This window comes from Acipenser ruthenus, chromosome 15 (assembly GCF_902713425.1).
Source record: "Acipenser ruthenus chromosome 15, fAciRut3.2 maternal haplotype, whole genome shotgun sequence".
Classification (NCBI taxonomy): Eukaryota; Metazoa; Chordata; class Actinopteri; order Acipenseriformes; family Acipenseridae; genus Acipenser; species Acipenser ruthenus.
Genome location: NC_081203.1, coordinates 20,824,160 through 20,837,150, shown reverse-complemented (window position 1 = coordinate 20,837,150; position 12,991 = coordinate 20,824,160). Strand labels below are relative to the sequence as shown.

General features: G+C 37.5%; 1 protein-coding gene across 1 annotated transcript in view; it reads right to left on the bottom strand.

The window, feature by feature from the left end:
- Window positions 1-12,991, bottom strand: part of LOC117422305 (formin-1-like) — a 132,985-nt gene that overhangs the window by 113,502 nt on the left and 6,492 nt on the right.

Here is a 12,991-nt window from a genome sequence, read left to right as displayed (position 1 = left end):
AACAAACAAGTAAGTGTCGTGCTGGATACTCCAGCACGTTTTAGCAATTGTTTTTAAATGTCCTTCTTTCTCTCCACTCGCCGTACTCTCCTCTCTACACCCAACATCAAGTGCAGAGAGCTGCAGGTTTATATACTCTGGCCGAGGGATTAACTAGTTGTTAATTATCTTATTATCCCTCGGCCAGAGTCTGCACGCGTTTGGTAAGGATGCATGACTGTCAGCTAGTTAAATAATCAGTAGCTGATCAGCCATGCATCCTCACGGGGTTTTTAAATATATAATAAAAGACGCGGCGCTTTTACCCGCGCCGCAAACAAAAATACAAATAATAATACATAGAGGCGGGACACTACGCCACAGTTGTTAATCAGTAAGTTCAACAGACTTTGATGGGATGCTGTTGGATAGGCCACAATCCTTTACTGGATACCTTTTAGAACAAATCTTGCTGCATATATTCATACTGACTGCGCACAAACAGGGAGGAGGACAAAGTCAGATTAGATTAAAACATTTTCATTATGATAATGCATCCTGCTGTGCCCAATGGCTTAAAATGCTGACTGCAATGTAAAGCCCAGGACTAAATCAGACAAGAGCTGCAGAAAATGAACTCTGCTGAGTTATTCACCTGTGATACAGAGATCAGTGCCAATGCTACCTGAAATCCTCTGGGCAGTCTTACCTTGCAGTACGACTGCGTCAGGCATTCAGATACAAAACAATGAGGAGTAAAGCACAGTGCATACAGCACAGGTGAGAAAGGAAAATCATAATCAACAAAACAGATCTGCAAGCTTCATATTGTAATCATATTTCAATGAACCAGCATATTAACCCTTTCATGCATGAACAATTGAAAATAGCTGAACAAACGTCGTTTTGGACACATAATAAATATATTTTTAATTGAACTCTTGTTCTTATTTTTTCCATTGCTTTATATAAGGGAAAAAATGCATCCTCATATGAGGCCATCATGCATGTGCGTCTTTTTACCTGTCCCCATATGAGGTCGACATGCATGAAAGGGTTAAGTAGATGCTAGATTTTGCTCAAACGATTTTGACTGAGTGCTGCCACCACCAGGATCTTTGGAAGTACTTCGCTAAATGAAGAAAGTGTGTTTTTATGTAACAATTCATAAGTATTGCGGAGCACGCTGTATTTTACTTTACTGAATGTTTTGTAATAGTATTTCATTCTGTACAAAATGACAACCACTAATAAATTGGACATTTCATTGCACCTTATCTTTGCTATAAACAATCTACTGTCTAAAAGCAGAACTCAAGAAGAACTTTCAGGTACAGTAATCCTTTGTGTGGCATGTAAGTGGATAAATAGACTTGGTCTATATTTAAAATTCGATGTGCCATTAAGCATATCACTAAAACATCTACACATTGATTGCTGAAAACGAAGGTATGCACAAACAGTAATTCGAAAATAAATCTGATTCTATAGATCTTTTTGTTTTGGCTTCTTCGACAACTTAAAAGTTTGAACAAGGATGTGCAGGGCTTATTTTAAGGCTTATTTTCAAATCTTTAACATTTATTATAACCATCTGAGTGTCCTGGTTTGCTCTGCATTGTAATGTACAGCTATGGCCAAACATTTTGCATTACCCTAAATAAATGTTGCTTTATAAAGTCAAATGAAACCTGCTGAATATTGTTACATTAACATATTGAGTTACATATACTTAATGAAAAAAACTGACAAAAATTCAACCTAACATGAATACTACTATTATGGCTACCGGTACACTTTTGCAATATCAATTTTGTAGTTTCTTTGATTACATGATGTTAAATAAAAGATCTAAATTATGTTTATATAATTTTTTTTTCTTTAATTATGTCACAATCCTAAAATTCTAGGTGAGGCTAAACTTTTGGCCAGAGCTGTACATCACATCTAGTGAACAGAAGTCTTATTAATGGCCAAACATGATTTTACTAAAAGCCAAATGCATTTCATTAGGAGGGTTAGTCAAATCTTGTTTGCGTGGAAATGAATCTCTGGACATTGACAGCAGTGGGATTCATTTTCCTGGAAGTCTCTTGCCGAGCTGAATTTATAATCTGCAGCTTGTAGGTGGTAATCCTAACCTGATTTTAGTTTCAGTTCCTGATTGAGAGGAGCTGTGGACTACATAGTAACGTGCCATTCCCTGGCATAGCCCATCACCACCTTTAATGAGATCATCCAGCATGCTGTATACCCAGCCCATCTTTTCTGCTCATGCTTCAGCTCTGCTGATGCCTGCATGACAATCAATTCTTAAAGCCGTGGCTGGAGACACGTTCAGGCTGCCGTCGCATTGCCTGGATGGACGTCTTAACATAACCCGAGAGAGGTGCGCTCTGATGAGCTTTCATTGAAGTACCAGCAAAAGGAAATCAACCGCAAACATTTTCTTATAGTGCAATTGCAGCTGGCAGTCTGATGGGACTGGTGTTTTAACTGGCCGCCTCATTCATAGATAACAGCCTGGCTTACTGTAATTAGAATAATTCATTGATTAGATCAGTGCAGCCCAGCAGATTCCTGCTAGAAAACAAAACATTGCTAAATGAGATTAATTATTCATAGTGGCTCAAAAACTCTATATGAAAGATTCTATGGATCTGATACACCTCTGGAGTTGTGGGTTCCAATCCTAGTTTGGTAGGCTAACTTAGCCCCTAGTGGACACTAAGTGTAATACACTTCACAAAACCACCACAGTTCAGCACAGTTGGCAGTGTGTGCTTGACAGAGGGATGCTCTCATAAATCTGAACAGGAATTCTGATGTTTACCAGACTTATATGTGATTTACATTGCTTGTCTATGCTTTACCGTGTGTTTACTATAACATACACTATACTATACTACTTTTATCATGGTATCATCTTTTTTTGGAACTGAAATAGACACACTTATCTCAGTATTCATTTGTTCTATAACATTTATTCTGTAAGGAATCAGGGTTGCCCAAGCACTGAGTATCGATGAATATGTTCTTTGCATGATACATCTTATCATAATAGAGGTATGTATCAACTGTATCGTGATACCAAGACCAAAAGCACCATATAGCTCACTGTTGACCAAGTGGTTCTTGAATGAAGAATAGGTGTGTTTTATTGTTAGTATGAATGCATACACTCCCTAATTCATTTCATTTTGTCATTTACTTATACACTGATGCGACTTATACATAGGTTTTTACGGTAACATAAAGGTCCATTATTAAATAATCATTTGATCTTATTATGCATCATACAAGTAGCCCATCAGGACCATTGTGATACATATCATATAGCGAACCTGCATACTGCGATATATATTGTATTGTAGCATTAATGTACCGTTACACTCTAGTTTGCATGACTCAAAATGTATTTTTGAAAACTATCTATCTTTTAGCTGATGAAAGTCATGAATGAATTTGATTTATTGTTCTATTTTGCACAGAGTCCTCAATTCTCTTCTTCTAAAGTTTTAACAGCAGAGCAGTGCTTGTTCTATCACGAACGCTGTGTCAAGAGCTCGCTGTATGAGTCTTCATGAAAGAAATGTAACAGAAGAAATGGAGGCTGAGAAAAGCGTACTTCTATTTCACTTCCAAAAGTAAGATGATTCATTCTTAGTTGTGGTGAGATTCATATGACCATCCTGCAGATTCACTTAAATCATTAAGGTATGGCTAGCATCTCTGCACATGACCCGGGGAACACTGAGCTCCATGTATTCTGTCTGATCTTTACTTTACATAACGTGATAATCTCTATTTCCTTCTATTTCCAGCTGCAGCTTAACAAAGATTCCCTTACATACTCCTCCGAACTGAAAACACTGTGGGATAGCAGGAAAGCAGCTCTGACCAGCTTTCTCATCAAAATACTACAACTCATTTCTAATACTGTACCAAACAATCACAGAGGTGAGCATCAAGCACTACAGAAGAACACTCAGGTGCACAGATAAAATGTATTCATGCAGTAAAGCAATGGAAAAGCCTAGGCAGGAATGATAAAGCACAAAATGTTGTTAATCGTGGTAAAACCAAGGTAAACTATAGTAAAAACTAGGAAAACAAGTTTTATATTATTGTCATACATAATGGACGAAAATAATACTTATAGTACAGCAGTTGCAAACATACTTGCAAAGTTGTATTATTAACTCAAGTGCACATAGCCAAAGTCTTCATTGGGTTATCCTAAATCAATATAATAAACCTGTGCTTTTACAGTCCTGATTTGCCCCTACTGACCCACCATAAGCAGTCCCAAACATATCAAGCCACTGTGAAATGACCTCTCCTGTGAGATCAACATGCTGTATAGACTAAACTCTCTGAAAACTTTGATGTAACATGATGTTACTCATTTGCACATCTGATTATGTCTATTGAAAGACATAAATTAAAGTAGAGCTTCAGCTTTATAATAAAACAACAAATTATTCCATAACATGCATAAAATGAAAAATAACATGCAAAAACTAATTTCATACTTTGACAACAGTATTTGGGCAATCAACATATTTCCATTCGTTGCTAATTATTGACAATTATCATGATTGAAAACCAACACCTGATGATAATTATAGAATAAATAAATATATAATCATCAAGTGCTGAAAAATACACTGGACATTTGTGATTCAAAAAAGCAACAAAAATGATTAAAACTAAAGAGTACAGCAACAATCTCAAAATGGCAGTGATACAACTAAACGAAAAAGGAGAAACTACCAGAAAAAAGCAGAAAGATTTGGTTTACCGAAACACAGGAGAACAGGAACTACTGCAACTAGCTCCACTCGTGGAAGACCAAGAAAGATTTCTGCAAAATCTGGAAGAATTGTTAGAGCAGCTCGGCACAATCCTCAGATTACTGCAACAGATTTGCTAACCTTTGTTAAAAACAATACACAAAAGAAAGCGACTGTTTTCCATTGAATACTTGAAGAAGCCTGAGTTCTTCAACCAAATTTTATGGTCATACGAATCCAAAATATAACTTTTTTCACCAAGAAAGCAACAATTTGTTTGGAGGAAGAGAGGAGAAGAATTTAAAGAAAAGTTCATCATGCCCAATGTTAAACATGGTGCTTGTTGTGTGATGGTATGGGCTTGTTTTTCTTCCTCAGATACTGGCGATCTTTGTATTGTAAAAGGATCAATGAATGCTGCAAAATATCAAGACATTTTGCACTCTTATTTGTTACCCAGTGCTAGAAGGCTTATTGGACAGAAGTGTGTATTCCAGCAGGACAATGACCCTAAGCATTCTGCGAAGTCTACAAAGGAATTTCTGAAAAAAAGAAAGATTACAGTTATGGATTGGCCACCTCAGTCCCCAGACTTGAATCTCGAGATGCTGTGGATTGACTTGAAGGCTGCTGTTGCAAAAAGGAAACCAAAGTCGACTGCAGAACTCAAAGCTGTATGTGTTAAAGAATGGGCAAAAACATCTCTGGAAAGATGCCAGGGACTGGTTTCAAAATACAAAAAAAAAGACTGCAAGCTGTAAAGAAAGCAAAGGGTGGGCACACAACATACTAACGTAAGGGAGCCCAAATACTTCTGTCAAAGTATGAAATTAGTTTCTGCATGTTATTTTTCATTTTATGCATGTTATGTAATAATGTGTTGTTTTGTTATAAAGCTGAATCTCTAATTTAATGTATATCTTTCAATAGAACAATTAGAAATTATAAAATCACTTTTTAACTGCCCAAATACTTGTGTCTGCAACTGTATATGTCATATTAACATGGGGAAGTGCAAAATGAAAGTCAAATTTACTAGAGTAGACACTTAAAAGGGAGACTTTTACTTTGACTTAACTGCCTTTTTACCTGACCTCAGGGCTTTACATTCACTTCCTGTGCAGCAAGTACGCACCCCAACCCTCCCACTCATTTTGAGACTTTATGTGGAACAGTACTAACATCTCTTATATTTATTGTGTGGTAGCAGGATTAATGGGAAAACAACAAATCAAACAGAAAAGTTAAATGAGAAGGGATAAGAAGCAATACATGTTTCTACACACCATACGTTGAAAATGGCACCAATGCAAAAAATAAATCTGGTGGGTGAAACTGGCAAATGTACCACCAAGTCTACTGCAATGCCATGCATTTGATGATGAGTGACAATTATCTATTCAGGGATGCTAAAATCCACCTGTGTTTTGCTAAAAAGACAATAAAACAAACAAAAAAAGGTTCAAATAATGTATGCTCATTTAAGATCTCTACACTTGTAGTTTTGTAACATTACCAGGGATAAATACTTTGTGAATATGACCTTTAACATAAATACTGGTACCTGGTTATTGGTACCTGTACAAATGACGTCAAATCAATAAATATATATTTGATGCGGAAGGCTATGTGTATTCTTTAAATTTAACTCATGACATAGATGTAGATATTAAAAAACAGCCTTGTTCAATCAGTTACATACACAGAATGCACCATTAGCATAAAGTATCTGAGATAAAACACAGTTAAGGAAATGGTAGAAAAGGCATTTCTGAATATTTTGTAAAAAGGATTTATCTTAAACAGTTGTATTGTTATTGTTATTGAAGTATGTAGGACACGTTTCAAGTCAACACAGGGGGTAATGAGTATGACATATTGTAGCATACTGTATATAAGCTAAACGGTAGCATTTTGTAGGTGCTCTGATTTCAAGTTATATGACCATACAAGTGTACTTTTTAAGAGCTAGAACTAGTAGCCTCCAAGATAATTGTCCAGGGTCCTGTGCAAGAGTGAAACTGCAATAAAATGTGGATTCAAAAATAAATAATAATAATGACCACAGGCCCTGCCCTGTCCAGTCTCAAGACTGGTTAACAACGTCTTCAGCCGAGTGTGTTTAAGTGCCTGTTTCCAAGGAGACGGCTGTGTGGCACTGGGTGTGTTGTCCTAAGCCATGTGGCAAGTGTAAACAGGGTATTGGTGAGCAAGAGGCGCTGGTGGGTAAAACAGGCAATATATTCATTCCCCACCCAGATGGTACAGTGGTGTAAGTTCAGCTGAAGTGCACAGCCAGCGATGGGAATGATGGCATTCCAACCAGGCTCTGGGGGTACTGAGATCCAGAAGGATCTCTGTGATCAATGGAAAAGTGACACAGATTCAGAACACAGAACAGCTTTGTTGCATTGGTCCAAACATGCAGTAGCATTTAAACATGATGAACTAGTAACAGAAATGTCTCCAGCAAAATGCTCTACAGTTCAGTGTCTTTATGTGGACGCCCCTTGCCTCTACTTTGCCCTTGTTTAATGTAATACTGTGTGTCAGCCGCTAACATCATCTAGGGCAATTTCATCAATGTTGTTGTTTTTTTGTAACAGTGTAGCCACTTTCTGTTCTTTTTCGGAAATAGCAGCAATAGCAATGCCATAATCAATTTTAATTTGAAGCACTAGGAGTCTATTCAATTAATCTAAATGAAGTCAGATCGGAAACATCTAACAATGCCTTTGAGTCTCTTTAGATTTATGGAAACACCAGGAAGAGTAATACCTTAATTATTTCAACAACGGTGGCATTTAGATTCACCACTGTTTAGACCAATTGGGTTTGCTCTGAAGTTATTTCTAGGTTTACAATACTGGGAAAAGCACCACACCTAATGAGAAATCTCTATTTTTTCAATGACTGCCATTGATACAGTAACAGAAATACAATACAATGTCACAATAGTCTTCCCAAGTTTTGTGTGATTGAACTCATTTTGCCTCTCTGCTTTACAAATGTAGACATGGTGATGGTTCAAGATGTATCCAATCCATGTTAGCAAGTGGAGTTAATGAGATTAAGGAACACTGAATGTAAACTGAATATTTCTGTTATGAAAACAAAGATAGGCAACACATCTTTCACCTACAGAGCTCCTGAGTTCAGTCAAGAAAGGAAAAAATACTTTTGTATATTGTATATTGTAACCCAAGACACAATGAATAACTCTTCTTAGTAACTATCCCCAATGCACTGCCAAGGATGCAGTAAATAATGTTTGCTTGTTGCTTTCAGTTCCAAGTTGAACCAAGGTCACACAAAGGAAAATGAATCATGGAGCATTTTAGAATAAAAACAAAACAATTAACAAAATGAATTCAGTTTCAAGTAAATTAGAAGAGCTGCTCATTTTTATTCATGCCAGTGGATTGTTTTGGAAGAGATCACATGCGGAGTCAGGAGGCTTGGGGAGTAGCAAACATGCCACAAGCATTGCATGAGAAAATGAACAATAAAAGGCCTTTCCATTGAATATATTCTCCGCAATGTCACATTCCTTCATACAGAGGGTTTCAGAAAGTTGTGCAATTATTTACTGGCAAAAACATCAAGAACATACAAACCAACAAAAAAGAGTCACATACAAAAACAACCAAGAGAAGGTTGGATTACTGGGAGGGAGGGAGCAGATATGTAAAACATGAATACCGTTGACACAGACACCACAGAGATTGATTACTGATTGTGTATAAATAATCTTCTTAAACATTTATTCTGGCCCTCCATTATAAATTAGCTAATAAGTTAACATTATCAGTGTCATTGACATTGAACTTATGTCTTTGGTTTTAGAAACCTTTTTTATTTTAAAAAAGTGAGTGTAATAGAATCTGATTTGTTTTCCTGTTGTTTTATTACAGTTCTCTGCGTTTTTTATGTGCAATATACATATAATTTAGTAACTGCAGATACGAATGAATGCATAGTACTTGACACTATTTGGTCTTGAACATTCGTACATTTTACGTTCAACTTACAAAAAGCTCTGCTCCAGGCCTTATATACTGCATACAGGAGTTGATCACTTGACAGGTCAAATGGTTTTGCTCCCTCGCATCCCCCTGGCTCATGATGTGCCTGCCTTATTTCCTAGTGGTTCCTAATAAAGTGTACAGTTGAAATGTTCAAAGGTTCAATGAATAGCCAATGCAATGAAGCAGCCTGAAACCAATCCTGCCAGCTCTATGGTGGAATGATGCATTCACGCTCTCATGGAGACTGAAGCTTTGATTTGACCGACCAGCTTTCACACTCAATCCCACTCAGCGTTGATGACAAACAGCCCTAGCCTCCTTGTCGGTTAACATAAAAGAAAACTCTGGACCAGGCTTTTTTGGGCTTGCAGTGAGGGTTCAAAGTGCACAACAACAAATATGATTCAGTACCAATTAATACTTACTGTAAGGGTAGAGAAAGAGCTTTGTCATTTGACTGCCTGTGTGTTGGGATTAAGCTTCATTCACTCAGTGGCCTGTGAGGCCCCTACTACATCAATCAATGTATGTATCTGCTTGCATGGAATTTAAGTGTGCAATACGGATATGTATACAGCACCCGCTCTATAAGGAAGGCCTGGTGTCTTCACGTAATCCTTACATTAGTTGTAATCTCTTTTTAGTAATGCAATTTTGCGCTTAGCTGGCCACTGTTGATTCAACATTGGTCTTTTTCCTTTTTTCAACCCCCAAGACACGGTTTTCGGTTCATCCCAAAAGGAAAACATTTAGTAAAATGAAATCTTGTTAAATCAATGAACCCCCTCTGTATAGCGCCATCCCTGGGTCCCAGGAAATAAGAAACAGCTTTTCAGCCAGTCAGCATGAGGCACCAGTCTGCCTCCACTGTTGCTCCATCCCAATTCACTCCACTTGGCTACCCTTCACTGGCAGGCTTTGGCCTGGCAGTCCCATGCTGTACACTGGTGCAAACGCCATGCTAACAGGTCATTCCAATTACAGCTTACCACACTGTATCATACCTGCTACTGGCATTTTTAATGTTATGCAGCTGGAACAAAACCTTTGGTTTTAAAGGACCCATGCTATTTCCTTGTTACAGTTACATTCAAACTTCTAGACACATGAAGACAATACCCAGCCATACCACAGCATTAGCATAAGAGCAGAAAAGGAAATCACATATTCACTGCGCCAACACAGAACAGCTGACTTCAGGCTATCAGATACGATATTTATCTAATAAGTAACATCAGCACAAATACCCTATGAAGCACAGAGTAGGGGTATGCCAGCGATGACAAACAAATTTCAAATGAAGGATATAAATCTTCAAGGGAAAACAGTGTTTGGAAACAGCTAAAATGTTTTAAAGTATCTGAAATGTATTTATATAATGGTGTGGACTGAACTTCATTACATTTGAGGTTGTCCCATGGTCAAATTTCCACCACCACAATAGACAAGGGACTAACTAAGGATCTTCTTCTCAAAGCATTAGATTCAAGCCTGTAATTTACTCCTGTTTTAAAAGGAGGAACACACCTGTTCATTTTACAAACCCGGAGCCAATCTCACCAAACGCTTTATCATTTTGTAAACGCTGATGTTTATATATAGGATTAATTTATACACATGGTTTTAGGAAGGGCTAATTCAGATATTTCACTATCAAATATTAAAATCAAAAATCAAAAATGTTACAATGATTTTTAAGTTTATAAATCAATGTTGAGAAAATTAGAAAAATGACTTTGCAATTAAGAGTAAAATCCATGAATGACTCTCTTTAATCAAGAGCCTCTCTCAACTCTCTGAGTGCATAAAGTAGAAAGTGACGATGGAATTACATATCCAGTAGCAATGTATATATCATAAACATAAACAGACACCATCTAAACAACAGCAGATTCAAACAGTAAACTCAATATGAATCCAGATGGGGTTTTCAACATGCCTGGGCGATTTATTGACCTTATTAAAATCACTGAATACAATAGTAATAGAAAACAGCTGGTACTGCATGTAGAGTCTAGTGTGGCAGAGTTGAACAACTGTTTTTACATTGTTCATTTTAAAAGGAATCATTTCAGAGCTATATAACACCCAGCAGTGTAGATCCCCTTCAATGTAGCACAAATAGAAGCAAACTACTGCATGCAGAATGTGACTTCCAGGGCCTCTCAGTTTTTGCTGTACTAACATTTTGTTTTACTTTCAAGAACAATTGTTGCTAATTGTGCCCTGGAGCAAGCACTTTGAACACAGGGTAATAAAACAGCCTGTACAATGGTCTCATAGACACATTGTTCGTAACTTTAATACAAATGTATTGCTGCACTGAAGCAGACTTAGTGCCCCACGGAATGTAATGTAACAAACTGAACTACCACTTTATTTCAGTTATTTAATTCATTCTTCTTCGTTCTGAACAAAAACTCCCCTATAAACGATGTCTATAATATAATAATTCTATCCTAAGTGTGGATCTGCAGTATGGCTTTGGGGATACACTACATACAGTACTCTCCAATACATACATTCTCTTTTCTAGCCAAAGTAAGGCTACATCTGATGTTGGTTTTATGTTACATTTAGGTTGTATGTAATTGTCATCCATATTATTCTTCCATCAGTACATACATGGAAAACTGTTTAAAACATGATACAGTGCCACATGTTTGGAAACAACACCATATGGTGTTCAGCCAGGGGGGGTTTCAAGTTCTACAGGGGTTTAACCCACGGTGCAATACAGTATGAGGCGCATTACTGGGGGTGTTTTCCATGGCACCCACTGTATTGAGACAGAGTACGTCACGTTGAATTGTGTTTAGAAGCACACAGTAGAAGAATGCATTTCAGTCAGCATGTACTGTAAGACTTGAATGCACTTCTCTGTCATGTGATTGGCAGTGCATTGTAGAAATCCAGTGATACACGTCCTAGAAGCAGAAGAACTTAAAGCCTGCACTGCATGCAGGGAGTGCAAGCTCTCGATCACAGCAAGGGTTAGCAAGGTTGGACTAAAGTGACATGAAGACAGCAGCTTTGACCATAGAGCAATGTTAGTGAAGACAGGATTTTAAACAGGACAGAATTCCGACAGAATGAAAAAAATCCTACCCACTTTATGAAACATGAGTCAGGTTATAATAACAACAGGGATAGAAACATACACAGTCCTGGGTTACAGAACTCCCTAGTTTAGGTATATTATTGAATTTACCAGGTACCAGGGATTTGAATTACAATAAGACCCCTTCTAAATCTATTCTGAACAGATCCCACTTATTAATATCATACCATCTCACTGTAGGTTTACTATTAGGAGTTCACGCAACCATTTATTTAACAGGGGCCTGTTCCTCGTACCTGGCTCCTGATCAAACTTTTTCCTGATGCTTACACGGTGGAATATTTAGCTTATTGTTTTGTTGATACACAAAATGTGTGCACTGGAAACTTGAAGCGATAGTCACGGGCTTCACTGAAAACCAGACCGGCAGCATGACTCTAGCTCAGTGTATTAGCAAAAAGGCAGCTTTGTGTATTGTGAAGGTCTAGAGTATTGTAAGAGAGAGAACAGATTTGATATGCATTCATCATAAGATCTAACTGCGACGGCCACTGCCTGTCTCTGAGTTCATAATGAATTGAAAAATGCAGTAAACTGGCCATTTGATTAGACCAGAAATGTACACAACAGCTGATTTCTAATACAGCCTAAATTCAGAGCAGTATGAAACAAAATCAATATGAATCTTTTGAAAATGTTACACTTTATTTTGAATCTCCAGGGTGTGCTTATACTTGCGCTCGTACTCATGACTGTCTTTAAGAAGTATTAAATAAATCCACTGATTTCAAAACAAGAAAAGCTGTCCTTCCCTCACCTTTACAATTGAGTGCCACTCGATGGCAATTCCGTTCCGCATTGAGTTTTTTAAAAAGCAGATTAGAAACAAATGTTCCTTTCATCAGGGGCGCTTTTACTATATTTAATATTTTCAGTATGACAGCGCACCAGGTGAAAGGAATATTCGCTTCCAATCAGCTTTTAAAACACTCAAAGTGGAAGTTACTTGCCATTGATTGGTACTCAACTGAGGGAAGTACAACTTTCTAGGAGGCTATGTGGTCCAGTGGTTAAAGAAAAGGGGCTTGTAATCAGGAGGTCCCAGGTTCATATCCTGGCTCGCTCAG